Consider the following 26112-nt stretch of genomic DNA (forward strand, 5'->3'; position numbering starts at 1 on the left):
ATTTGGAAGTTGACTAGCCGTTGCAGTTTGGTGCGATTTCTGCAAAGAAAGCTACGGTGACGTACGCTTCTTGATTGCAGATTGCGATTCTGCAATAGAATAAAGGGGTTTCGCAGCCTAAAGAACCTGAAAATCCACCCACCGGAGTTGAACTCAGGACACCAGCCGGTTCAGAAACCTGCTTTTAAACCATTACACACAGGAACTAGCAGCTTTGCTAATTGTTTCTGATACCTTAATACACTATTGTCTCTTGTGCCTCCTGCATTTACTGGCAGGGCTGGAAGTCAATCTTCTGCCTAATAAAGTCAATACCAACCTGAGGCCCAGTCCTAAAAGAGCCTGCTCGAATAGCTCAGTTGGTAGAGCGCGTGGCTATGGTTGATAACCTGGTCCAAAAGGTTGTGGGTTTGATTCCCACCTCTGCTAAAAACGCAGGTCCAGTCTGCTGTGCCTAAACTGTCTCACGAGAGTGATGGAAGGGCAAGTGCCAGTAGTCCATTATCCGCCTTCCATTTTGCTGCCCCTTTTTCCAACTGGGGCTGTCCTTCTAAGCTACGCCGCTATGTACTTCTACTTCAGGCCAGGGCTTTCCCATCTAGCACCTTGACTTTTGCATCAACTTGGGTATTTTTTCTCCATACAGAACTCTTTTTGGGGTTTGCCTAGCATCAGCCTGAAGTTGACCTTGGCAAATTGATTAATGAGGACAGTGTTCTGAGCCAAGCTTAACAAAAACAGGCATTTGAGAAGCTGACTAAGCGAGTGCAGCTTTGGTGCGATTCTGCCAAAAAGAAAGTAGAGTACGCTCTTGATTGCAGATTGCAGATCTGCATAGAATAAAGGGTTCTGTACAGCCATAAAGAAACCTGAAAAGTCACCCACCTGGGATTTGAACTCAAGACCCCACGGTCAGAAACCTGCGTTTTAACCATTACACCACAGGAAACTAGACCTTATGCTATTGGTTCTGGATGACCTTAATAACCCATTGTCCTCTTGTGCCTCTGCATTTACTGGCAGGGCTGGAAGTCAATCTTCTGCCTAATAAAGTCAATACCAACCTGAGGCCCAGTCCTAAAAGAGCCTGCTCGAATAGCTCAGTTGGTAGAGCGCGTGGCTATGGTTGATAACCTGGTCCAAAAGGTTGTGGGTTTGATTCCCACCTCTGCTAAAAACGCAGGTCCAGTCTGCTGTGCCTAAACTGTCTCACGAGAGTGATGGAAGGGCAAGTGCCAGTAGTCCATTATCCGCCTTCCATTTGGCTGCCCCTTTTTCCAACTGGGGCTGTCCTTCTAAGCTACGCCACTATGTACTTCTACTTCAGGCCAGGGCTTTCCCATCTAGCACCTTGCCTTTTGCATCAACTTGGGTATTTTTTCCCCATACAGAACTCTTTTTGGGGTTTGCCTAGCATCAGCCTGAAGTTGACCTTGGCAAATTTCTTAATGAGCCCTTTGGGCCCTTTGGGTAAAGAAACCAGCTGATTTGCTGCATGCGCCATAGAACAGCCATGTGGGGGTGCTGATTTAACTCTCTCCAAAGTAGCAGTCGCTCTTGAATGCAGCATGAAGAAAATGCCATTTGCAAGCCTGCACAGAATAAAGAGTTCTGTACAGGCATAAAGAAACCTGAAAAGTCACCAAACCAGGATTTGAACTCAGGACCCCACGGGCAGAAACAGGCACTTTAACCATTACACCACAGGAAACTAGACCTTTTAGTTAAGGTACCAGGTGACTGTAATAACTCATTGTTCCTTTGTGTTTCTGCACTGACCGGCAGGGCCAGAAGTCCATCTTCTGCCTAATAAAGTCAATACCAACTTGAGGCCCTTTCCAAATAGAGCCTGCCTGAATAGCTCAGTCAGTAGAGCGCGGGGCTTTGCTTGATAACCTGGTCCAAAAGGATGTGGGTTCGATTCTCACCTCGGCCAAAAACTCAACTCCAGACCCGAGAGTGATGGAAGGGCAAGTGACAGAAGTCCATCCTCGGCCTTCCATTTGGCTGCCCCTTTTTAGAACTGGGGTTCTCCTTCTAAGCTACGCCGGTATGTAATTCTACTTCAGGCCAGGGCTTCCCCATCTTGCACCTTGCCCTTACCTTTGCATCAACTTGGGTATTTTTTCCCCATACAGAACTCTTTTTGGGGTTTGCCTAGCATCAGCCTGAAGTTGACCTTGGCAAATTTCTTAATGAGCCCTTTGGGCCCTTTGGGCCCTTTGATTAAACAAACCAGCTGATTTGCTGCATGCACCATAGAACGGCCATGTGGGAGTGCTGATTTAACTGTCTCCAAAGTAGCAGTCGCTCTTGAATGCAGCATGAAGAAAAAGCCATTTGCAAGCCTGCACAGAATAAAGAGTTCTGTACAGGCATAAAGAAACCTGAAAAGTCACCCAACCAGGATTTGAACTCAGGACCCCACGGGCAGAAACAGGCGCGTTAACCATTACACCACAGGAAACTAGACCTTTTGGGCAAGGTTCCAGGTGACTGTAATAACTCATTGTTCCCTTGTGTCTCTGCACTGACCGGCAGGGCCAGAAGTCCATCTTCTGCCTAATCAAGTCAATACCAACCTGAGGCCCCTTCCAAATAGAGCCTGCCTGAATAGCTCAGTCGGTAGAGTGCGGGGCTCTGGTTGATAACCTGGTCCAAAAGGTTGTGGGTTCGATTCCCACCTCAGCCAAAAACTCAACTCCTGACCTGAGAGTGATGGAAGGGCAAGTGACAGAAGTCCATCCTCGGCCTTCCATTTGGCTGGCCCTTTTTCCAACTGGGGTTCTCCTTCTAAGCTACGCCGGTATGTACTTCTACTTCAGGCCAGGGCTTCGCCATTTGGCACCTTGCCCTTACCTTTGCATCAACTTGGTTATTTTTTCCCCATACAGAACTCTTTTTGGGGTTTGCCTAGCATCAGCCTGAAGTTGACCTTGGCAAATTTCTTAATGAGCCCTTTGGGCCCTTTGATTAAACAAACCAGCTGACTTGCTGCATGCGCCATAGAACGGCCATGTGGGAGTGCTGATTTAACTGTCTCCAAAGTAGCAGTCGCTCTTGAATGCAGCATGAAGAAAATGCCATTTGCAAGCCTGCACAGAATAAAGAGTTCTGTACAGGAATAAAGAAACCTGAAAAGTCACCCAACCAGGATTTGAACTCAGGACCCAACGGGCAGAAACGGGCGGTTTAACCATTACACCACAGGTAACTAGACCTTTTGGGAAAGGTTCGAGGTGACTGTAATAACTCATTGTTCCCTTGTTTCTCCACACTGACCGGCAGGGCCAGAAGTCCATCTTCTGCCTAATCAAGTCAATACCAACCTGAGGCCCATTCCAAATAGAGCCTGCCTGAATAGCTCAGTCGGTAGAGCACGGGGCTCTGCTCGATAACCTGGTCCAAAAGGTTGTGGGTTCGATTCCCACCTCAGCCAAAAACTCAACTCCAGACCCGAGAGTGATGTAAGGGCAAGTGACAGAAGTCCATCCTCCGCCTTCCATTTGGCTGCCCCTTTTTCCAACTGGGGTTCTCCTTCTAAGCTACGCCGGTATGTACTTCTTCTTCAGGCCAGGGCTTCCCCATTTGGCACATTGCCCTTACCTTTGCATCAACTTGGGTATTTTTTCCAAATACAGAACTCTTTTTGGGGTTTGCCTAGCATCAGCCTGAAGTTGACTTTGGCAAATTTTTTAATGAGCCCTTCGGGCCCTTTGATTAAATAAACCAGCTGATTTGCTGCATGCGCCATAGAACGGCCATGTGGGAGTGCTGATTTAACTGTCTCCAAAGTAGCAGTCACTCTTGAATGCAGCATGAATAAAATACCATTTGCAAGCCTGCACAGAATAAAGAGTTCTGTACAGGCATAAAGAAACCTGAAAAGTCACCCAACCAGGATTTGAACTCAGGACCCAACGGGCAGAAACAGGCGCTTTAACCATTAGACCACAGGTAACTAGACCTTTTGGGAAAGGTTCCAGGTGACTGTAATAACTCATTGTTCCCTTGTGTCTCCACACTGACCGGCAGGGCCAGAGGACCATCTTCTACCTAATAAAGTCAATACCAACCTGAGGCCCCTTCCAAAAATAGCATGGCTGAATAGCTCAGTCAGTAGAGCGCGGGGCTCTGGTTGATAACCTGGTCCAAAAGGTTGTGGGTTCGATTCCCACCTCAGCCAAAAACTCAACTCCAGATCCGAGAGTGATGGAAGGGCAAGTGACAGAAGTCTATCCTCCGCCTTCCATTTGGCAGCCCCTTTTTCCAACTGAGGTTCTCCTTCTAAGCTACACCAGTATGTACTTCTACTTCAGGCCAGGGCTTCCCCATCTGGCACCTTGCCCTTACCTTTGCATCAACTTGGGTATTTTTTCCCCATACAGAACTCTTTTTGGGGTTTGCCTAGCATCAGCCTGAAGTTGACCTTGGCAAATTTCTTAATGAGCCCTTTGGGCCCTTTGGGTAAAGAAACCAGTTGATTTGCTGCATGCGCCACAGAACGGCCATGTGGGAGTGCTGATTTAACTGTCTCCAAAGTAGCAGTCGCTCTTGAATGCAGCATGAAGAAAATGCCATTTGCAAGCCTGCACAGAATAAAGAGTTCTGTACAGGCATAAAGAAACCTGAAAAGTCACCCAACCAGGATTTGAACTCAGGACCCAACGGGCAGAAACAGGCGCTTTAACCATTACACCACAGGTAATTAGAGATTTTGGGAAAGGTTCCAGGTGACTGTAATAACTCATTGTTCCCTTGTGTCTCTGCACTGACCGGCAGGGCCAGAGGACCATCTTCTACCTAATAAAGTCAATACCAACCTGAGGCCCCTTCCAAAAATAGCATGGCTGAATAGCTCAGTCAGTAGAGTGCGGGGCTCTGGTCAATAACCTGGTCCAAAAGGTTGTGGGTTCGATTCCCAACTCAGCCAAAAACTCAACTCCAGACCCGAGTGTGATGGAAGGGCAAGTGACAGAAGTCTATCCTCCGCCTTCCATTTGGCTGCCCCTTTTTCCAACTGAGGTTCTCCTTCTAAGCTACGCCAGTATGTACTTCTACTTCAGGCCAGGGCTTCCCCATCTGGCACCTTGCCCTTACCTTTGCATCAACTTGGGTATTTTTTCCCCATACAGAACTCTTTTTGGGGTTTGCCTAGCATCAGCCTGAAGTTGACCTTGGCAAATTTCTTAATGAGCCCTTTGGGCCCTTTGGGTAAAGAAACCAGTTGATTTGCTGCATGCGCCACAGAACGGCCATGTGGGAGTGCTGATTTAACTGTCTCCAAAGTAGCAGTCGCTCTTGAATGCAGCATGAAGAAAATGCCATTTGCAAGCCTGCACAGAATAAAGAGTTCTGTACAGGCATAAAGAAACCTGAAAAGTCACCCAACCAGGATTTGAACTCAGGACCCAACGGGCAGAAACAGGCACTTTAACCATTTCACCACAGGTAACTAGACATTTTGGGAAAGGTTCCAGGTGACTGTAATAACTCATTGTTCCCTTGTGTCTCTGCACTGACCGGCAGGACCAGAAGTCCATCTTCTACCTAATAAAGTCAATGCCAACCTGAGGCCCCTTTCAAAAAGAGCCTGCCTGAATAGCTCAGTCAGTAGAGCACAGGGCTCTGGTCGATAACCTGGTCCAAAAGGTTGTGGGTTCGATTCACACCTCAGCCAAAAACTCAACTCCAGACCCGAGAGTGATGGAAGGGCAAGTGACAGAAGTCCATCCTCCGCCTTCCATTTGGCTGCCCCTTTTTCCAACTGGGGTTCTCCTTCCAAACTACGCTGGTATGTACTTCTACTTCAGGCCAGGGCTTCCCCATCTGGCACCTTGCCCTTACCTTTGCATCAACTTGGGTATTTTTTCCCCATACAGAACTCTTTTTGGGGTTTGCCTAGCATCAGCCTGAAGTTGACCTTGGCAAATTTCTTAATGTGCCCTTTGGGCCCTTTGATTAAACAAACCAGCTGATTTGCTGCATGCGCCATAGAATAGCCATGTGGGAGTGCTGATTTAACTGTCTCCAAAGTAGCAGTCGCTCTTGAATGCAGCATGAAGAAAATGCCATCGGCGAGCCTGCACAGAATAAAGAGTTCTGTACAGGCATAAAGAAATCTGAAAAGTCACCCAACCAGGATTTGAACTCAGGACCCCACGGGCAGAAACAGGCGCTTTAACCATTAGACCACAGGTAACTAGAACTTTTGCGAAAGGTTCCAGGTGACTGTAATAACTCATTGTTCCCTTGTGTCTCTGCACTGACCGGCAGGGCCAGAAGTCCATCTTCTGCCTAATAAAGTCAATACCAACCTGAGGCCCCTTTCAAATAGAGCCTGCCTGAATAGATCAGTTGGTAGAGCACGGGGCTCTGCTCGATAACCTGGTCCAAAAGTTTGTGGGTTCAATTCCCACCTCAGCCAAAAACTCAACTCCAGACCCGAGAGTGATGGAAGAGCAAGTGACAGAAGTCCATCCTCCGCCTTCCATTTGGCTGCCCCTTTTTTCAACTGGGGTTCTCCTTCTAAGCTACGCCTGTATATACTTCTACTTCAGGCCAGGGTTTCCCCATCTGGCACCTTGCCCTTACCTTTGCATCAACTTGGGTATTTTTTTCCCTATACAGAACTCTTTTTGGGGTTTGCCTAGCATCAGCCTGAAGTTGACCTTGGCAAATTTCTTAATGAGCCCTTTGGTTAAAGAAACCAGCTGATTTGCTGCATGCGCCATAGAACGGCCATGTGGGGGTGCTGATTTAACTGTCTCCAAAGTAGCAGTCGCTCTTGAATGCAGCATGAAGAAAATGCCATCGGCGAGCCTGCACAGAATAAAGAGTTCTGTACAGGCATAAAGAAACCTGAAAAGTCACCCAACCAGGATTTGAACTCAGTACCCAACGGGCAGAAACAAGCACTTTAACCATTACACCACAGGTAACTAGACCTTTTGGGAAAGGTTCCAGGTGACTGTAATAACTCATTGTTCCCTTGTGTCTCTGCACTGACCGGCAGGGCCAGAAGTCCATCTTCTGCCTAATAAAGTCAATACGAACCTGAGGCCCCTTCCAAAAAGGGCCTGCCTGAATAGCTCAGTCGGTAGAGCGCGGGGCTCTGGTCAATAACCTGGTCCAAAAGGTTGTTGGTTCGATTCCCACCTCAGCCAAAAACTCAACTCCACACCCGAGAGTGATGGAAGGTCAATTGACAGAAGTCCATCCTCCGCCTTCCATTTGGCAGCCCCATTTTTCAAACTGGGCTTCTCCTTCTAAGCTATTCTGGTATGTATTTCTACTTCAGGCCAGGGCTTCCCCATCTGGCACCTTGCCCTTACCTTTGCATCAACTTGGGTATTTTTTCCCCATACAGAACTCTTTTTGGGGTTTGCCTAGCATCAGCCTGAAGTTGACCATGGCAAATTGCTTAATGAGGACAGTGTTCTGTACCAAACTTTAAAAAAAAAGTGATTTGAGAAACTGATTACGCGTTAAAAGGGACCTGTCACCCAGACATAAAAAACTGTATAATAAAAGTCCTTTTGAAATTAAACATGAAATCCAAATTTTTATTTATGAAAGCATTCATAGCTGTTGTAAACTCATTGAAAAATCTCAGCTGTCAATCAAATATTTCCTACCCTCTGCCTTAGGTATAGAGGCGAGACAGGAAATAACTTTCACTTTCCATTCAGCACTTACTAGATGTCACTGCACTCCCCACAGCAACCCCCCCTCAGCTTTCCATTTCTGGTATGCAAATAATATTTTGAGATGATTCTTGCCTTAATAGCAGTGTCGACAAAATGGCTTCTGCCTCCTTACTATAATTATGAGCTCCCAGACCGAAGGAAAAACATTAGACATAAAACTTGCTGCTGTTGGAAAAACTGCTGCTGGTGCATAGCAACATGTAAACGGAGTGCTTGTATACATTTAAATCGATAGTCTCTTAAATTTGAGTATGGTACAGACAAATAACTGTCAGTTGATTTTGTGTTACCGTTAATTTTTTTTTTTTAAGCTTTTTTTAGCAACTTCAGTTTGCAATTTTAGCATAAATGTGGTTGCTACAGTTCAGTGTATGCTAGAAACTGGGCAGTGGTTTTAATAACAGGTTGGAAGAATTGAAGAGACCCTAAATAAACAATGAACAATAAGTAACAATAAAATTGTAGCTGCTCAGAGCAATAGGTTGTTTTTGCTGCCAGGGTTATTGACCCCCAACAAAGAGGCAGAAGAAGAAGACAATTATTTTAAAATTAAAAATGGTTAAGAATAGAACAATCTGTAACATACTAAAAGTTAACTTAAAAGAGAACTATACCTCTAACTTCACTAATATGTTACATAGTTAAATTGGGTTGAAAAAAGACAAAGTCCATCAAGTTCAAACCCTCCAAATGAAAACCCAGCATCCATACACACAACCCTACTTTTAATTAAATTCTATATACCCATACCTATACTAACTATAGAGCTTAGTATCCCAATAGCCTTTGATATTATGTTTTCCAAAAATTCATCCAAGCCATTCTTAAAGGCATTAACTGAATCAGCCATCACAACATCAACTGGCAGTGCATTCCACAACCTCACTGTCCTGACTATGAAGAACCAACTACGTTGCTTCAAATGAAAGTTCTTTTCTTCTAGTCTAAAGGGATGGCCTCTGGTACGGTGATCCACTTTATGGGTAAAAAGGTCCCCTGCTATTTGTCTATAATGTCCTGTAATGTACTTGTAAAGTGTAATCATGTCCCCTCGCAAGCGCCTTTTTTCCAGAGAAAACAACCTCAACCTTGACAGTCTACCCTCATAATTTAAGTCTTCCATCCCTCTAACCAATTTAGTTGCATGTCTCTGCACTCTCTCCAGCTCATTTATATCCCTCTTAAGGACTGGAGTCCAAAACTGCACTGCATACTCCAGATGAGGCCTTACCAGGGACCTATAAAGAGACATAATTATGTTTTCATCCCTTGAGTTAATGCCCTTTTTTATGCAAGACAGAACTTTATTTGCTTTAGTAGCCACAGAATGACACTGCCCAGAATTAGACAACGTTTTATCTACAAAGACCCCTAGATCCTTCTCATTTATGGAAACTCCCAACACACTGCCATTTAGTGTATAACTTGCATTTATATTATTTTTGCCAAAGTGCATAACCTTGCATTTATCAACATTGAACCTCATTTTCCAGTCTGCTGCCCAGTTTTCCAATTTAGACAAATCACTCTGCAAAGTGGCAGCATCCTGCATGGAACCTATAGTTCTGCACAATTTAGTATCATCTGCAAAAATAGAAACAGTACCTTCAATGCCCACCTCCAGGTCATTAATAAACAAGTTGAAAAGCAAGGGACCTAGTACAGAGCCCTTCGATACTCCACTAACAGCACTGGTCCAATTAGAAAATTTTCCATTTACCACCACTCTCTGTAGTCTATCTTTTAGCCAGTTCTCTATCCAGGTACAAATACTATGTTCCAGGCCAGCATTCCTTAATTTAACCAGTAACCTTTTGTGTGGCACTGTATCAAATGCTTTAGCAAAGTCTAAGTAAATCACATCCACTGCCATCCCAGAATCGAGGTCTCTACTTACCTTCTCATAAAAAGAAATTAAGTTAGTCTGGCAAGATCTATTACGCATAAAACCATGCTGGCACAAACTCATAGTATTATGATTTGCTATGAAGTCCAGTATCTTATCCTTTATTAACCCTTTGAAAAGCTTTCCTACCACTGACGTCAGACTAACTGGCCTATAGTTTTGAGGCTGAGAACGGGATCCTTTTCTGAATAGAGGCACCACATTAGCAATTCACCAGTCTCTCGGCACTATGCCAGATCTCAATGAATCCTGAAAAATTAAGTAAAGAGGTTTGGCAATCACAGAGCTAAGCTCGCTAATTACCTTCCCTTACTGGTTTCTCCTTTGTGTAGACAGATGAAAAATATGAGTTCAGAATTTGCGCTTTTATTTTGTTTTCATCAAACAGCTAACCCCCCTCTGATAGTAAGGGTCCCACCCCTTCCTGCTTCATTTTTTTACTATTAACATATTTAAAAAAGAATTTTGGATTTTTTTACTGCTTGCTGCAATATCCTTTTCTATATCAACTTTAGCTTGCCTTATAGCTTCTTTGCATGATTTATTGGCCTCCTTGTACCTTATAAATGATTCGAATGTCCCAGTTAACTTGAAAGCCTTAAAAGCATGTCTTTTCTTACCCACCTCAACACCAACGCTTCTATTGAACCAAAAAGGTTTTGCTTTGCAACGACGTTCCTTGCTTACAAGTGGAATATACCGTCAATTTTTGTTCCGTGTTTAACCCTGTGAAAAGCATTTCCCACTTAATATGTTGCAGAGATGCCCTTATACTGTCAAAGTTTGCACGTCTGAAACTTTGTGTTTTAGTTACTCCTTTATAGAATTGCTTCTGCAACAGAATCTCAAAGGAGACCATGTTATGATCACTATTCCCTAAATGCTCACCCACACAAATGTTAGAGATGAGTTCAGTATTGTTAGTTATTACAAGGTCCAAAAGAGAGTTATTCCCAGTAGGTTCTTGAACTAACTGGAATAAAAAGTTGTCATTCAGCATATTTACAAACCTACTAGCTTTTTCTGTTTTAGCAACGCCATTACCCCAGTCAATGTCTGTATATTTGAAGTCACCCATAGCAACAACTTGACCCAGCTGTGAAGCTGCTTGTATCTGCAAGAGAAGCTGGGCTTCATACTCGACAGTTTAACGAGGTGGTTTATAGCATACACCAATGATAATTCTTTTTATTACCTTTTGCCCAGTCAAAATCTCTACCCAGAGTGATTCTACACCCTCACCAGTGCCAGCTATTGGTATTTCTTTAGCGCATGGCTTTAATTCAGGCTTTACATACAAACACACTCCTCCACCCTTTTTAATCCCTCTGTCCCTCCTAAAAAGGGTGTAACCATTTAAATTCACAATCCAGTCACATGTTTCATCCCACCAGGTCTCAGTGATACCAATTATATCATAATTTTTAGAGCATGCAATTAATTCTAGGTCTCCCATTTTACCTGACAAACTCCGTGCATTTGCCAGCATACAGCGGAGGTTACTACTTTTACTTTTGAAATTTGCATTACTAAGTGTGACTTTTTTTGACCTACTACTCATATAACAGTTCTTAATTCCTCATTTTAACCTTTAGAAGTCGCCAGTAGTCTTGACAGCAGATTTTAAAGGATGTATGGGTGAAGCATTCCTTAATGGCAAATCAATTGGCTTACGGAACTATGTTGAAAGACAAGACAAATGTGGCGGATGCTTTTCAAGTTAAGTATTGTGCTTTTGCTGTAGTTCAAGGTATGTTTTAATTATGGTCAGCAATACACAGGCACACAAATAAATTGCATATAAAATACAAATTATTATGTCTTTCATGACATCTTTCGTCTAATTACCATTTTGACTCAAAACGATATTTTATCTGTAATAGCAGGAGTATCAAACCAAGGGTCATTACATTAATTGCTAAGCATGGCTGTAAAGCAATGGCAAATGTACAACCAAACCTATGGAATTGTCTATGGAATTGTCTCATGAAAATATTAAAAGCTAAATACATATTTAGTTTAATTTTATGTATTTTCCCAAACTTTCATGAAGGAATTACAGATATGGGATAACTTTTCCAGAAACCCATTATCCAGAAAGCTCTGAATTATGGAAAGGCCATCTCCCATAGACTCCATTTTATCCAAATAATCCAATAATCCAAATTTTTAAAAATGATTTCCTTTATTAAAAATAATAACAATAATGATAATAAATCAGTAGCTTGTACTTGATCCAAACTAAGATATAATTAATCCTCATTGGAAGCGAAACGAGCCTATTGAGTTTATCTAATGTTTACATGATTTTCTAGTACGAAGATCCAAAAAACTGAAAGATTTTTATCCAGAAAACACCAGGTCCCACACATTCTGGATAACAGGTCTCATACCTGTACATGCACTTTTAACCTTGCTTATTTAGCCATTGCTTCTATTCTAGCCACAGACTTAGCACCTCCCAACAGCCCCCTTGTTATAATCAGTGTACAATAATCCATAAAATGCCTTGATTTACCAGTTTATGGGCATAGAATGAAAGTAACAAAGAAGTGGTGCAGATAAAAAAAAAGTATTTATTTAAAGAAATAACTTTAAACAAAGAGTAGCCTTATGGCATGAAACGCATAGGGCTGCACTTTGTTTAATGCTTTTTCTTTGAATAAATACTATCTGCCCCATTTTTTTGTTTGTCCAGTTTTGTGCCAGCCCAGACAATTAAGCAAATAACATTTTCCTAAACCTTTTTTTCAGGCTGAAGGTCTTAAAGTCTGTGCACCTGGATACTTATGCATTCTCGTGAAGTTTTCTATTTTACTATTTTAACTTTATGTTTTCACATGGAATGATATTATTATGGTGTGATCAGTCAAACCTGCCTTAATATAAGGTTGTGCTTACGAAACCTGTTCATCACAATAAGTCTAGTCTGTGCAGCTAGTTTCACTTATCAATTTTTGTGTGTAAAATTCTCCATCCAACCAGCATAAGGTGCTGTGAAACTGCATTATCTTTTTAGTTGTGTTAGTAAAATATTTTTCGTAGAATGATATGCTTTTAGGTTCTACTAAAAAAAAATTTAAACATTAAATAAGCCCAGCAGCATTGTTTTGCCTTCAGTAAGGATTAATTCTATTTTAGCTGGGATCAAGTACAAGGTACTGTTTATTATTACAGAAAAAACAGCAATCTTTAAAAGAATATATAATTACTTTCTTTACATCATCTTTATGGGAGATGACTACTGTAATTTCTAACTTCCTGTATATTGGGCTTTCAGATAAGAGATCAATTACCCATCCAAGCTATTTTTTTTCTATACATTTGTAAATCAAAATTAGGCACATGAAATCATCATTAACAGAAGTCCCTACTCTAGTGGAGTTTAGGTCTTATACCTAAGGGCAAAGACACAGGCAGATTCAGGGAGATTATTCTGCCGGCGAAAAATCTCCTCTTTTTCGGGGGAACTTCGGAAAACGAAGGGAGACAACTTCGGGCGACTTTGGAAAACGAAGTGCTCTGTGTGCCTTTAATGCAGGCGATTTTCATTCTAGCCGGCGAAAGGCAGGGGAAGGCAGTTTGGGGAGATCAGTCGCCCCGAAGAAGAGGAGATTTGTCAACAGGCGACTAATCTCCCCGAATCTGCCAGTGTGTCTCTGCCCTAAGGCATACCACTTCTGAATTCTCAAAAATAGAGGGAAAACTGGACCATGACTATGATCTACCTGGACTCGACCATTTTCTGTGAACCCAGTCCTTTTTGTGTGCACACTTTAGGACTTACCAACACAAATCTGGGACCATTGTGATGTATGGTTTAAGATTCCCATAACATAACATGCCAGGGCCAATAATCATTAGGAGCCAATAAATATGCATGTTATTTTAATGAAGTCAGAAATCAAAGTCAAGACCAGAGCTGTGCACGACAGCAATTACTAACCACTTGCCACCATGCTATCCATCTCAGTTTATGTACTGTTTTCTGGGTCAACTGGAGAGCTGCTGAATAAAAAGCTAACTAAAAATACACAAAAAATAAAAAATGAAAACCAATTGTTGTCAAAGTTGTCTTTTAAATAACTTAAACTAAGAATATCATATTTTCACAATTCACATTTACTGTATAGTGTGAAATCACTGCTGTGTACCTAGGTAATTGTGCTCTTTTCTTTCTTCAGCTGAAGCTTTTGCCATACACCGTAATAAAACAGCACCACCTACTTTTCACCATTAGGGGTGCAGCTGCATCTGTGTTTATTTTCTGAACCAGAAAGAGTCAGCTAATTCAGTGGCGGAACTACCGGGGGAGCAGGGGGTGCAATTGGGCCACGCACTGCCAATTTCCAGCCGCATCGGCCGATTTCAGGGGGGAAAAAATCTGGTACAGAGGGGGGCAGGGGCCCGGCTGCACGTCCCACACCAGGGCCCGCCAGTTACGTTACTGAGCTAATTTGTGCTCTATGTTTCAGCCAAAATAAGTATAAGAGGAATATAAATGGGAGAAAATAAATGGAAGAGAATTGGTACTTATATATTTTGCCTTTAAAGGCATAAATTACACGAATATCATATTAATACATAATTTATGAATGCTTAAGTGTAAGTGGTCCAAAAAAGGAGCAGCTTTCAGCCTATGTGCCTGATCTGTAGCCTGCAGGAGGAAGACAACGCTTTCCATTTTGATGGCAGTGGATATTCTATTGTGGAAAAGACTCTTCGTTCTACTGCAGCACAGATATTCATCCATTTCCACAACTTCTCTCCAAATAGGCTCTGACTCTATCTTGCCACCAATGGAAGGTTAACAGCTTGTTCAAAAATGATATATATGTTTTATTTATTACAGATTCAAAGATGTAATATTGTTTCTGAAGTCTTTCCAAGTGCAGTTTCCAACCATCATATGTCCCTCTGGACTAGGGTCGCCACCTTTGTGCGGCACATGATCCGGGCAGGGGGTGGGGCAATGACATCACTGGGGTCAGTCCGTGACATTGTGGGTGGGACATGCTACATGATGTGAGCGGGCTATGGCATGGTGATCAGCAATTGACTGATCACCATGTGAATCAGGGGGGATAATACCCTGTTTTCCTTTTTTGGAAGAACCAGGCAGGCAGACTGTCTTGACCCAGGTCAAATCAGGACAGGTGTCAACCCTACTCTGGACACATAACCAGCTGTGCTTTGGTTATCACAAGCACATACTCTCCCTTCTGCCCATTCACAGCATGGCGTGTTTTTTGGATACTGGATGCATACCATCTTGTACATATTAACATATATAATGGGTATAACTGACTGTAGAACAAGGAGTTAGCCCAGCTCCTGACAACATTAGTTAGATGCATGCTCTCCAGTGGTCACTTACTACTGGAGTATTGAAGAGCAGTAGTGCTGTTCTAATACTTCCTGCTATGGGTATATATGGGTGCTCACAGCAGGAAATATTAGAGCACTAATATTCTAATATACTAATTAATATTCTAATAATATTCCAATATTTACTAATGCTGCTGGGACATTCCACTTACAGGGATTGTTCACCTTTAAATTAACTTTTAGTATGAAGTAGAGAGTGATATTCTAATACAATTTGCTAGGGTCCAAATTACCCTAGCAAATATGTATTCATTTCAATAGGAGCCTGGAATATTAATGGGAGAGGGCCTGAATACAAAGAGGAGTAATAAAAAAGAAGCTATAACAATACCGTTGCAGCCTTACCTACTATTAGTTTTTTAGATGGGATCAATGACTCCCATTTGAATATATAAATAATGGTCAGTTGAAAAGTTGCTTAGAATTAGCCGTTCTATGGCACCTTCATTGCGCTCCTGGGGCCAGGTATCAAATATACGGCATAGCGCCGCATAAGAGGACTAGGCAGCTGGACTTTGGAGTGGCCGGTACACCCGACCTGTCCCGCAGTATACCGCTGCAAAAATAAAGCGCCTAGCGCTTACAGGAGCGGAGTTCCATCTGCGGCCTGAATTACAGCCGGAAGCCCCGGCCTAAAGTTATTGAGTGCTGCTGGGAGCCGCGCAGCTCAAGCGCGACGGAGCGCAACTGATCTCCCGTACCTCGCTCTGAACAATAACGGATGTGGTGCGAGTAAGTGCCCATTAACCCCATGAGTGCCTAATACAACCACCCAGCAGATACAACAGCAGTAAATCCATTTGCAGAAGTTGCAGCAGCCTTCTGTCTACACTGCACATCAGGCCACGCTTACACAGCACAACAATAAGCAGGCAGCGCACACATCTGATATAGATCTGATTGTTGATCAGTTTGCGTCTAGTAAATCAATGCTGCCACTGGATATACTATTATTTTCAACCCCTACACAGTGAATAGTGATACCTGATCATGGCGCATGGCCAGCGCGTGGCAGTGATGGTCGCATAAACACCCTTTTTTCACCCTGTTCCCACACTTCATAATACTTGATTGAAGTCATGGGGAAATCACAAGGCATGAGATCTACTAAGGAGCACAGCAAAACCCCTAAGCAGTTAGGACAGCAGAAAGATATCCCAGCGCTGTTTAATAAAAAGAACAGAGTCACACCATTCCCCAAGATGGCGCCCGCAGGGCCTGAGGAAAAGGATAGGAGAGAGGCTACAGAATATCAGATGCAAGACTCATCTGAAGGGGAAAGTGATGCGGATAGCACGATGGATATGCAAGCGTACCTCAGAAAATTGCCATCTAAAAAGATATAAAAGACATGCTGCATTCCATGATGGGGGAAATCCGCAATGATCTCCATGACATCATGCAAGAAATGGGAAGCATGGGAGCCCGGACAGACACGCTGGAAAGAAACCAGACGAAAATTGTGAGTAACCAGAAACAACAAAACATACTAATAGACAAACAAGCAAAAGAAATCACAGACTTGCAGCGGCAGTTGGAAGACTTACAAAACAGGAGTCGCAAGAATAATATTAGAGTGAGAGGAGTCCCAGAGTCGATTCCAAGAGAGGAGATTATACCTACCCTCCTCAAAATTTTCAATGGAATACTGGACAGAGAACCCAGTGCCGAAATCCTTATGGACCGGGCCCACAGGGTATACAAACCACGAAATGCACCTCCAGAAGCCCCAAGAGATATTTTGTGCTGTATAAATAACTTCCCCCTAAAAGAAGAAATTCTCACCAAGGCAAGGAGTGGAAAAAAGCCCACTTTTGAAGATAAAAATATTATTTTGCTGCAAGATCTCTCTCTTTCAACACTGATAAAGAGGAAACAATTGAAACCGATTACAGACCAACTACACCAAAGGGGGATCCAATTCAGATGGGTCTTCCCGTTCAGCTTATCAGCCAACAAAGATGGCATACAAGCCTTTATACGATTTCCGGAAGATACCCAAGGTTTTATCCAAAAATTCCAATTGGAGGACATCCCCATCCCTGGATGGAATGAAGGTGAATCTTCTCAACCAGAAGGATCCCAGGAACTTGATGAGGTGTGGCAAGATGTTCCAATGGTGCAGCGGACTCCCAAGACACAGCGACAGAAGACGGGCAAATTCCATACTCCTAATAAGAAAACACCTAGTAAAAGCTGGACTGAGACATGAACAGAGATCTGGAGGTGTAAGCATTCTCTTTTTCACTGATGCATACCATTGCCCTTGTCTTACATTCTGATATGCATATGCTTGTTTCTCAAACTTTCTCTTTTAATTTTCTTTCTTACAATTCTCCTTTCCTGGCTCTATCCTCCCTTATGACCACATTTGATCGCATTTCTCCCTTCCTTTCCCTCTAGCTACCTAACTTGAGCAGAATTAAAAAAAAAAAAAAAATTCTCTTCTATAACTTTTCCAGTTCCTTAATGTTCACGGAATGTGTTGTTAATGTACCTATAATAGCCAATACTACTGTGATTAATGATGTTCAGTAATCTGTATTCGTTATCTGCAAAAATTGAAGAAAATAGTTAGAGTGGATATGTATGGGGAAACTGCTACAATTTCCTAGACAGGAAAGTGGGATTTCTCAGGGTGTAATGCAATTTATATACCTACCCCACACCACCCTACCCCCCGAGGTCATCTGCACTAACGGCTTCTAGTTATAGCAGATCAGGCCCAACCAATACAAGCTGATTTAAAGGTTGAACTTATTGACCGAGAATCTACCCCGTTCATCCCTCAAGTTATATCCCCTAACCCAGTTTTACTACCTCCTACCCAATATCTGGAAGCAAAGACCGATAACCTACCTAGTACAAATGGGACGTAATACCCAACTACTTATCTGGTCCCAAAATGTGAATGGATTGAATAATCCAAAAAAAAAGAGCACAAATACTCAATAATTGCAACAAACAAGGAGCAAAAATTGTTTATTTACAAGAAACGCATATTAAGACAACCCACAAAGATGTTATTAAAAGTAAATGGTACACTCAGATATTTCTTAGTACCAATACGGAAAAGAAAGTGAAGGGCACAGCTATATTGATTCATAGAGATGTACCATTGTCAGTGATAGATACCAAATACGACGAAGAAGGGCATTTTGTTATGGTTAAAGCAAAGGTTTATAATACTCTGATGACATTGTGTTCCATATACATTCCAAACAAAGAACAAGTCCAGTACATGAAAGAAGTAACATCATCTCTGCAGGAGTTTGCAGAAGGCGTAACACTGTTGGGAGGAGATCTAAATGTAGCTCTTAATCCCTTAATAGACTGTTCCTCGCAGAGATCTGCTATCACCTACAAAGCCATAAAGAAGATTAAAATGTATATGAATAGGTTAAATATGATTGATATCTGGAGGACTCACAATCCCAAACGAAAAGACTATAATTTTTTTTCAAACCCCAGAAACAGTTATTCGAGAATCGATAACTTCTTCATAAACCAGAAATGGTTACATCTAATCAAACATATACAAATTGGCCCAATACTATTATCTGATCATGCCCCATATCTCACTACAATGGAGATACCTAACACTTTGAAAGAGACCTTTATATGGAAATTTAATGAGCGATTGCTATTGAGTAAACAAAACAGAGAAACCATTGTCAATCATCTAAATGACACTATACAGTATAACGATCTTCCAGGCACAGATCCCTCAATCCTCTGGGAAACATTGAAAGTGGTTACTAGAGGCAATCTTATAGCACTATGCACAAAGCTGAAGAAAGCACACAATGAAAAAATTCAGGCATTGTTACGTGAAATAGCAATTCTAGAAAAAAAACATAAAGAAAACCTAATGAAACTCACACAGGAAGAACTAGAGAATAAGAGGATACAATTAAAACATATGCTGGATACTTGTTCTGAGCAAGCATACCTGAGATGCAAAAGAGACTACTATGAAATGGGGAATAAACCCACGAAAATCCTCTCCAAACTTATAAAAGAGCAAAAGAGTAGAACATTCAAACCATAAATGAAAGATTCTAATCAAACAATTCACTACACTTATCCAGAGATAGCGAACTGTTTTCAAAAATTCTATCATGCATTATATAATTTAAACCCAGGAGAGCAATCAATAAATAAATTGGAACTGATAGAAAGATATATTCAGCAGTTAAATCTACCCAAAATACCTAAAGATATGGGAAAGCATTTGGAAAGACCTTTTACAGAAACTGAATTGATAAAAGTAATCAAAGAAACCCCCTCTAATAAAAGTCCAGGCCCAGACGGATTAAGCGCCGGATTTTATAAAGAATTTCAACAACAAATCCTCCAAGTAATGCTTAACCATTTTAATTCCATATCTGACCAAAAACACTTCCAACGTCAGGCGCAAGAAGCACAGATAACAGTACTCCACAAGCCTAATAAAGACCCCTCGTTATGTGGAAGTTACCGGCCTATTTCATTAATAAATCTAGATCAAAAGATATATGCAAAAATGTTGGCAAACAGATTGCAACCCATCATTCCCACTTTAATTCACCCGGAACAAGCAGGATTTGTGAAAGGAAGAGAGGGGAAAGACAATTCATCCAGACTAATTAATCTTCTACATTGGGCAATTAAGAAGAACACTCCCTCTCTGATGTTAACAACAGACGCTGAGAAAGCTTTCGACAGGGTCGATTGGTCTTTCCTAAAAGCCGCCCTTCAAGCTTTTGGATTTGGCCCCCATCTAGTTGGTAAAATAATGGCTTTATATAAGGCACCTTTTGCTAGAATAAAAGTAAATGGAACCCTCTCTTCACCGCTGGAAATCACAAATGGTACGAGACAAGGATGCCCTCTCTCGCCTATCCTTTTTATCCTCACAATGGAAACCTTGATAATTTCTATTAGACAGAATACTAACATTTCAGGCCTAAAAGTGGGTACCCAAGAACACAAAGCAGCAGCTTTTGCTGACGATCTATTATTGATCGTTACAAACCCGGAAATATCCCTCCCAAATATAATGATGGAATTCCATAAGTTCAGTGAAGTATCAAACTTTAAAATTAATTACTCTAAGTCAGAGATTCTAAATATCAATATTCCAGCAGCTCAGAAACAATTATTGGAACAAACCCTTCCGTTCAAATGGGCTCAACGCACTGTGACATATTTGGGCATTCAGTTGCCGAACAACCCGGACGACTTGTATAAAGAAAACCATATACCACTCATGAAAGAACTTCAATCACTATTAAACAAATGGCAGTCTAAAACGATTTCTTGGTTTGGGAGAGTGAATGTCTTAAAGATGATGATTATGCCAAAATTGTTGTACCTCTTCCAGATGATTCCCATAAAGCTTCCCCGGCAATTTTTTCGGAAGATCAACGCTATATTTTCTCAATTCCTCTGGGCAGCTAAAAAACCTAGAATCAAACTTACTCAACTAATGAAAACTAAACAAAAAGGGGGGTTGACTCTCCCGGACCCAGAAAAATACTATATGGCAATTCACCTGCAAAGAGCTTGGATCTGGAAACAACCGGGAATCTTCAAGATGTGGAAGGAAATAGAACAATTGGAATCAAGAATCCACTTGAGGAACATCACAAATATCCATTTCAACAAGTTGCCCCAACAAATTAAAACACACCCCACGATAGGGGCCACGTTGACAGTATGGAACCAAGCTCAGAAACACTATAACATTGCTCCATACCCTTCCCCAGAATTAGAGTTAGTACGAAATCCAGAATTCCATCCTAGCTGGGAAGGAGGACAACTCAACAGGTGGGCTAGTACTAAAGGGATGCCCACCAAACTGAAACATTTCATTAAAAAAGGGAAAATGATCCCTTTCACTAAAATCCATAAAAGATGGGGTGCTCACCCAAGAAACTTTTGGAACTATATACAAGTAAAAAACTATCTGAAAGCAGTAGGGATAGACAAGCTGACTAGACCACTAACAGACTGGGAAATAATGCTCCAACAGCCAAGAATGAGTCATCCCACAGCGAAATTTTACAAAAAATTGAACTCAGAGGCTCAAACAGGAGAATCAAGCTACAAACAACAGTGGGAGAGAGAAACGAACATCAGTTTCACAGATGAAACATGGGAAGATATAATGTCTTCAGCGCACAAAGGATCAAGATCAATCAGAGTACAGGAAGCCAACTTCAAACTCTTAAGTAGATGGTATAGGACTCCCGTAAAACTACATAGAATTTATGACCATGTCTCTGAAGCCTGCTGGAGATGTAAGAAAGTTGAAGGATCTTTCAGTCACATCTGGTACACGTGTGAGAAACTTGCACAATACTGGGAAGAGGTGTTTAAAGTGATTGAAAGAATGAGACCTAGGACATACACAAACAGTATAGAAACAGTGATTTTCAATGTAAACAGAGCTACACAAGCAGTAATAAAAGATAGACTGATCATTCATATACTACAAGCTGCGAGAATGGTGATTCCAAAAAGATGGAACACGGAAGAACCCCCCACCAAACTAGACTGGGTCAGGGAACTGGAGGAAACAAAGACAATGGAAGAACTTTTAGCATTAAAAAAACGGCACCATGAAACAATTTGGGAAAATTTGGAGTGATTGGAAAGACTTCCAAATTACATAACAAGGAAATTCATGTAGGCAAACAACAACTGAGTGACTAATATAATCTTTGATAAACCAAGTAGGTGGAGAAAAGATATCAGGAATTAGACGAAAAGAAGGACCAATGATGAGTGGATCAAGATTTGCTTCCAACCCCCCCCCAGTTCTATCACCCCCCCTCCCCTATCCCCCCCCTATTTTAAATAGCAACAGTATAGAAACACAGAAATGTATTTAGAAGTAAACAAATAAGGGCTTCCAAGTCGCCCTTACACAAAAGACAAAGGGGTATAAATTGAAGGAACAGTCTGATGGTAAACGCTCTATACTGTATGCTAAACATGTTATGTGTCTTTATTATAATACTGTAACCCTTACCCCCCCTTTTTCTTCTGTACCCCCATATAATCTTGAAAACTTTTAAAAATAAAGACTTACAAAAAAAAAAAGAATTAACTGTTCTATAACATACTAAAGGTTAACATTAAGGTGAACCACCCCTTTAACCTGGACTTAGCTCACACCTGAAACTAAGAGAACTGATTTTGAATCTCAGCCACTTTTAGATGAATCTTAGCAACTCCTGACTGACTAAACAATGTACTGTTATTTGTTTATTTCTTGAGGCCAGATATTAATTTCTGTACATTTTGTGGTTTATCAGAGAGATTTCCTGTCTGTGGAAATAGTGGATGTCAACTTGAGAGTTTCAGTGGAACTTGGATCGGGGCCTCTAGTTCTGACATCAGACAAGCAGCATTGGATTATGGTATAAAGTTGCCTTCCACCGCAACTGAAAGCAAGGTACTGTATTCAAATTTGACCTACGGATCAAGTGTGGCGTATTGTGGCTATAGCTGATCTTTTCACATAAACCTCTGCCAAAGTAATTGTACACAATGGCAAAGGTGTGGTATGACAAGAGTTTCCCCATGTGGGAATATTTAGCCAGTACAGTATCTGTATATACTGTACATGACAAGGATGTAATAATGTTCACTCCTCTTAAGCCCTTGTGTCAGAAAAAGCAAGAACTGAATAGTACATTATTTCAGAGCACTAGTGCAATGAAGACAAAGAGACATGTCACATACAGTATATCCAGTGTGCTAGAGATACATCTTGTGAATTAGAAACATACAGAAGGAAGTTGGTATACTGAATATATTAGTATTAGTAGAGTAGCAGTAGTAATAAAATAGATTAATTCGTTGATACTAACTCCTGCATATGGAGCTGTGCTATCCACTTGCATACTCATTTTCATTATTCTTGTTTTCCCTTAAAATAGACAAGAAAATACTTGTGAACATGTGATGGTAAAACTAACTAAACCTAAAGAACTAACTGACCTTCACTATTGCTGCAGAGGTCAGCCTGGTCATCCTGGTAATGATGGAAATACAAGTTGGTTTTATAATGTTGACATCCTAAGTAGGCTTTCTTGCAGCAGAATGCAGAATTATTACTCCTGTTACAGCACAACTTTCTGCCTTGTGCTATTTATAAATACAATCCTTTTTTGGTTTTGTAAATAATATCATTGTGTTTTTTGACTGGAAAAATAATTTAAATTGATATTTTTTCTGTAATGTTCTATGAAGCAGGGAGATATTTTTTTTAAACTTGTTTTTATTAATGCCTTTTCACCATTTTACATGTTCATTTATGCATTGTTGACAATGTTATTATAAAATTGCACAACCAATAATCAATAAAACATTTCGGTCAAAGTCAGTTTTGTCTGTGCATTCTTAAATCTTATGAGCATAATATACAGTTGCAACAGGTATTGAGAAATAAGATTTGAGAGGTGTTATAAGTTGGGTAGTGATGTTCACTTTTACGAGTTCACCACTACTTCTGACCAAATATTTGTGTGAGGTCTGTTTTCATTTTCATAGTCTGAACAGATATCAACATAACAGTTAATATGAAGTAAACAATAAAATCAACTAAGCCCGTTACTTGCCCTTTCTAGAGGGGTTTGACAGCTCTTCCATTACATACATTTCAAGGAGTCTCGGTGGCTCCTGGGAGGCAGTCAGTATACCCAGCCTTGTTCAGGTCATTTTCACTAGAATTAAAGGGTTGGTGCCTCGGAGGCTTTCTAGGTCGTACCATGCGGTTCGATGGAATGTGGAGACTGTAAGATTTCTTATGTCAGGGGGGAGACTTAGGATATAAGTAGTCCATGTGTTGAAAAACTTGTTGGTGTGGAATATTTTGTTTAAGGATGCTTCTAACCAGTCCATGTGGACCAGGAAGTGTAATTTGCTCTTTACTAGATTCAGAGAAGGTGGAGTGGGCTATAGCCAGAGATATTTTAAAAGAGAAGGAAAGCTACCAAAGCAGTTTATTGCCAATAGATAAGCCCCAATAGTGCAAGCTATAACACTATATTTATTCTGCAGAATGCTTTACCACACTTCAGTAAACAGCTCTAGAAGCTCTCTCTGTTTGTTTAGGATAGCAGCTGCCATATTAGCTTGGTGTGACATTGCTTCCTGCCTGAGTCTCTCCCTGCTCAGTTATAGCTCTGGGCTCAGATTACAGCAGCTAGTGGAAGAGGGAAGAGGTAAAAGGAGGGAGAAAAGAACAAACTGTGCATGCTCAAGCCCTAGCCCTGGAGGTTTATGCTGAAAAAAGAAGTCTGATACAGAAGCCCAATTGTGTCCACTATAGAAGGAAAAAAATGCTGTTTTTCAGAGCAGCATTACTTTGAGGGTTTACTGGTGTATTCATATAGACTTTTCTGATAAAGCATACTTAATTTTAGCCTTTCCTTCTCCTTTAAATATATATTAATACATTTTGTTTAATACATTTATTGTTCTGCATTGCCACATGAAGAATTCATCCTGTAAAGACTAATTCATTATTTCATCACAAAGGTATTTTAATGATTATGGACTCCTACAACTCCAGCACTAGAGAAACCAAGCAAGGAGAAGCTCCTGGCCTTGCCTCAGACCTTAACAGATCAGAAAATGATCCTATAGTGTATATATAGGAGGACTCCCACTCTCCAGGATTGTCAGGTATTTTATGTGATTGACTTTCAGTATTCAGAAATTAGTTGATCTAAATAACAGACTGCACAGTTTCCGGATTTGAACTTTAGGGACTGTATACACATGCCATTTTTATAATATGAGACCTTTCCTAAACACTTGTATTATTAGTGAAGATGCATTTATATAAAAAATGTGGACTGCAAAACAAAGTTCTTTTATTACTGCACAGTCTTGTTATCATTGAACCATCGGAATCTTGGCCCAGGGTACTGTTTGCTGACTGATGCGCCTCCTTTAAATATTTAATGGGTTGAGTGAGGTCTGCATTGGGCCATCGGTGTTGTTCACTTCTGATGGCTCTGCATTATCATGTAGTAGGAACCAATCATTTGGTCCCCTGGTGACTAAATCACTCAAACATCCACTCAAAGTCCCAGAAGTTGGTGACCTCAACAAACAAGTGGAAATTTACATAAATTGAGAGCTATCATTCACAGCTATTGATTGGTTACTTTGATACTGTTCCAAGGTCATTGTGTCCATGTTAGCACATACTCTTTATAGTATACAGTAGAACCTCAATTTTACATCCCCTGATTTTGAGTTTTCCCTCATTTTACATTGTTGTTTTGTGGTCCCACCTATATATTATGCATACTACATTTCGCTGATTTTACATTTTCCTGGATTTTACACTATTTTTTTATGGTCACCTGAAAAACGTAAAATGGGGGTTCTACTGTATAGGGAATTCAGTATGTCTTATTTCCTTGATCTTAGCCCAGGATACAGCATAGTATATTGTTAGTGATTGGCGAATAAATTCACCGAGCACGAATTCGCTGGGGAAATTTCGCCAGCGTCAATTTCTGGTTTTCACGATTTTTTCGTGAAAACGCTCGAATTGCTAGATTTTTTTGTGAAAATTTTCGAATTGATCAATTTTTTTGAATTTCTTGATTTTTTTTTGTGAAACCGTTCAAATTGCATGATTTTTTTGTGAAAACTTTTGAATTTCGTGTTTTTTCGTGAACTTTCCAATTTCACGATTTTGCTTCATCTTAAAAAGCTATGCTTAATGCTAAAACATGTAAATGTGGTGATTTGCAAAAGTCAATAGAGTTATAATGAATCCAGTAAATAAGCATATTCTTCACCAATGTATTTCCTTGTGATAAGTGTTATTTAGAGTTAGAGGTAGAGTAAATAAAAACCTCTAACAATTCTGCAATTAATATGAAAGATTAGATGCTTGTAACTGTGCATACTCTATTTTGTGCACAGCCTTTGAAGGGCTAATAACACCAGAAACAGAGAATACTTTATTTACATTCAAGGATTATGACATAAAAAGAGATTTCTTGGCAGCAAGGTATCTTTTTTTATGTATGAGAATTTTTTTCATCCTATAGGCATGTAAAGAGTGATAAATTACATTTGACCACTGTTAAG

This window comes from Xenopus laevis, chromosome 6S (genome assembly GCF_017654675.1).
Source record: "Xenopus laevis strain J_2021 chromosome 6S, Xenopus_laevis_v10.1, whole genome shotgun sequence".
Classification (NCBI taxonomy): Eukaryota; Metazoa; Chordata; class Amphibia; order Anura; family Pipidae; genus Xenopus; species Xenopus laevis.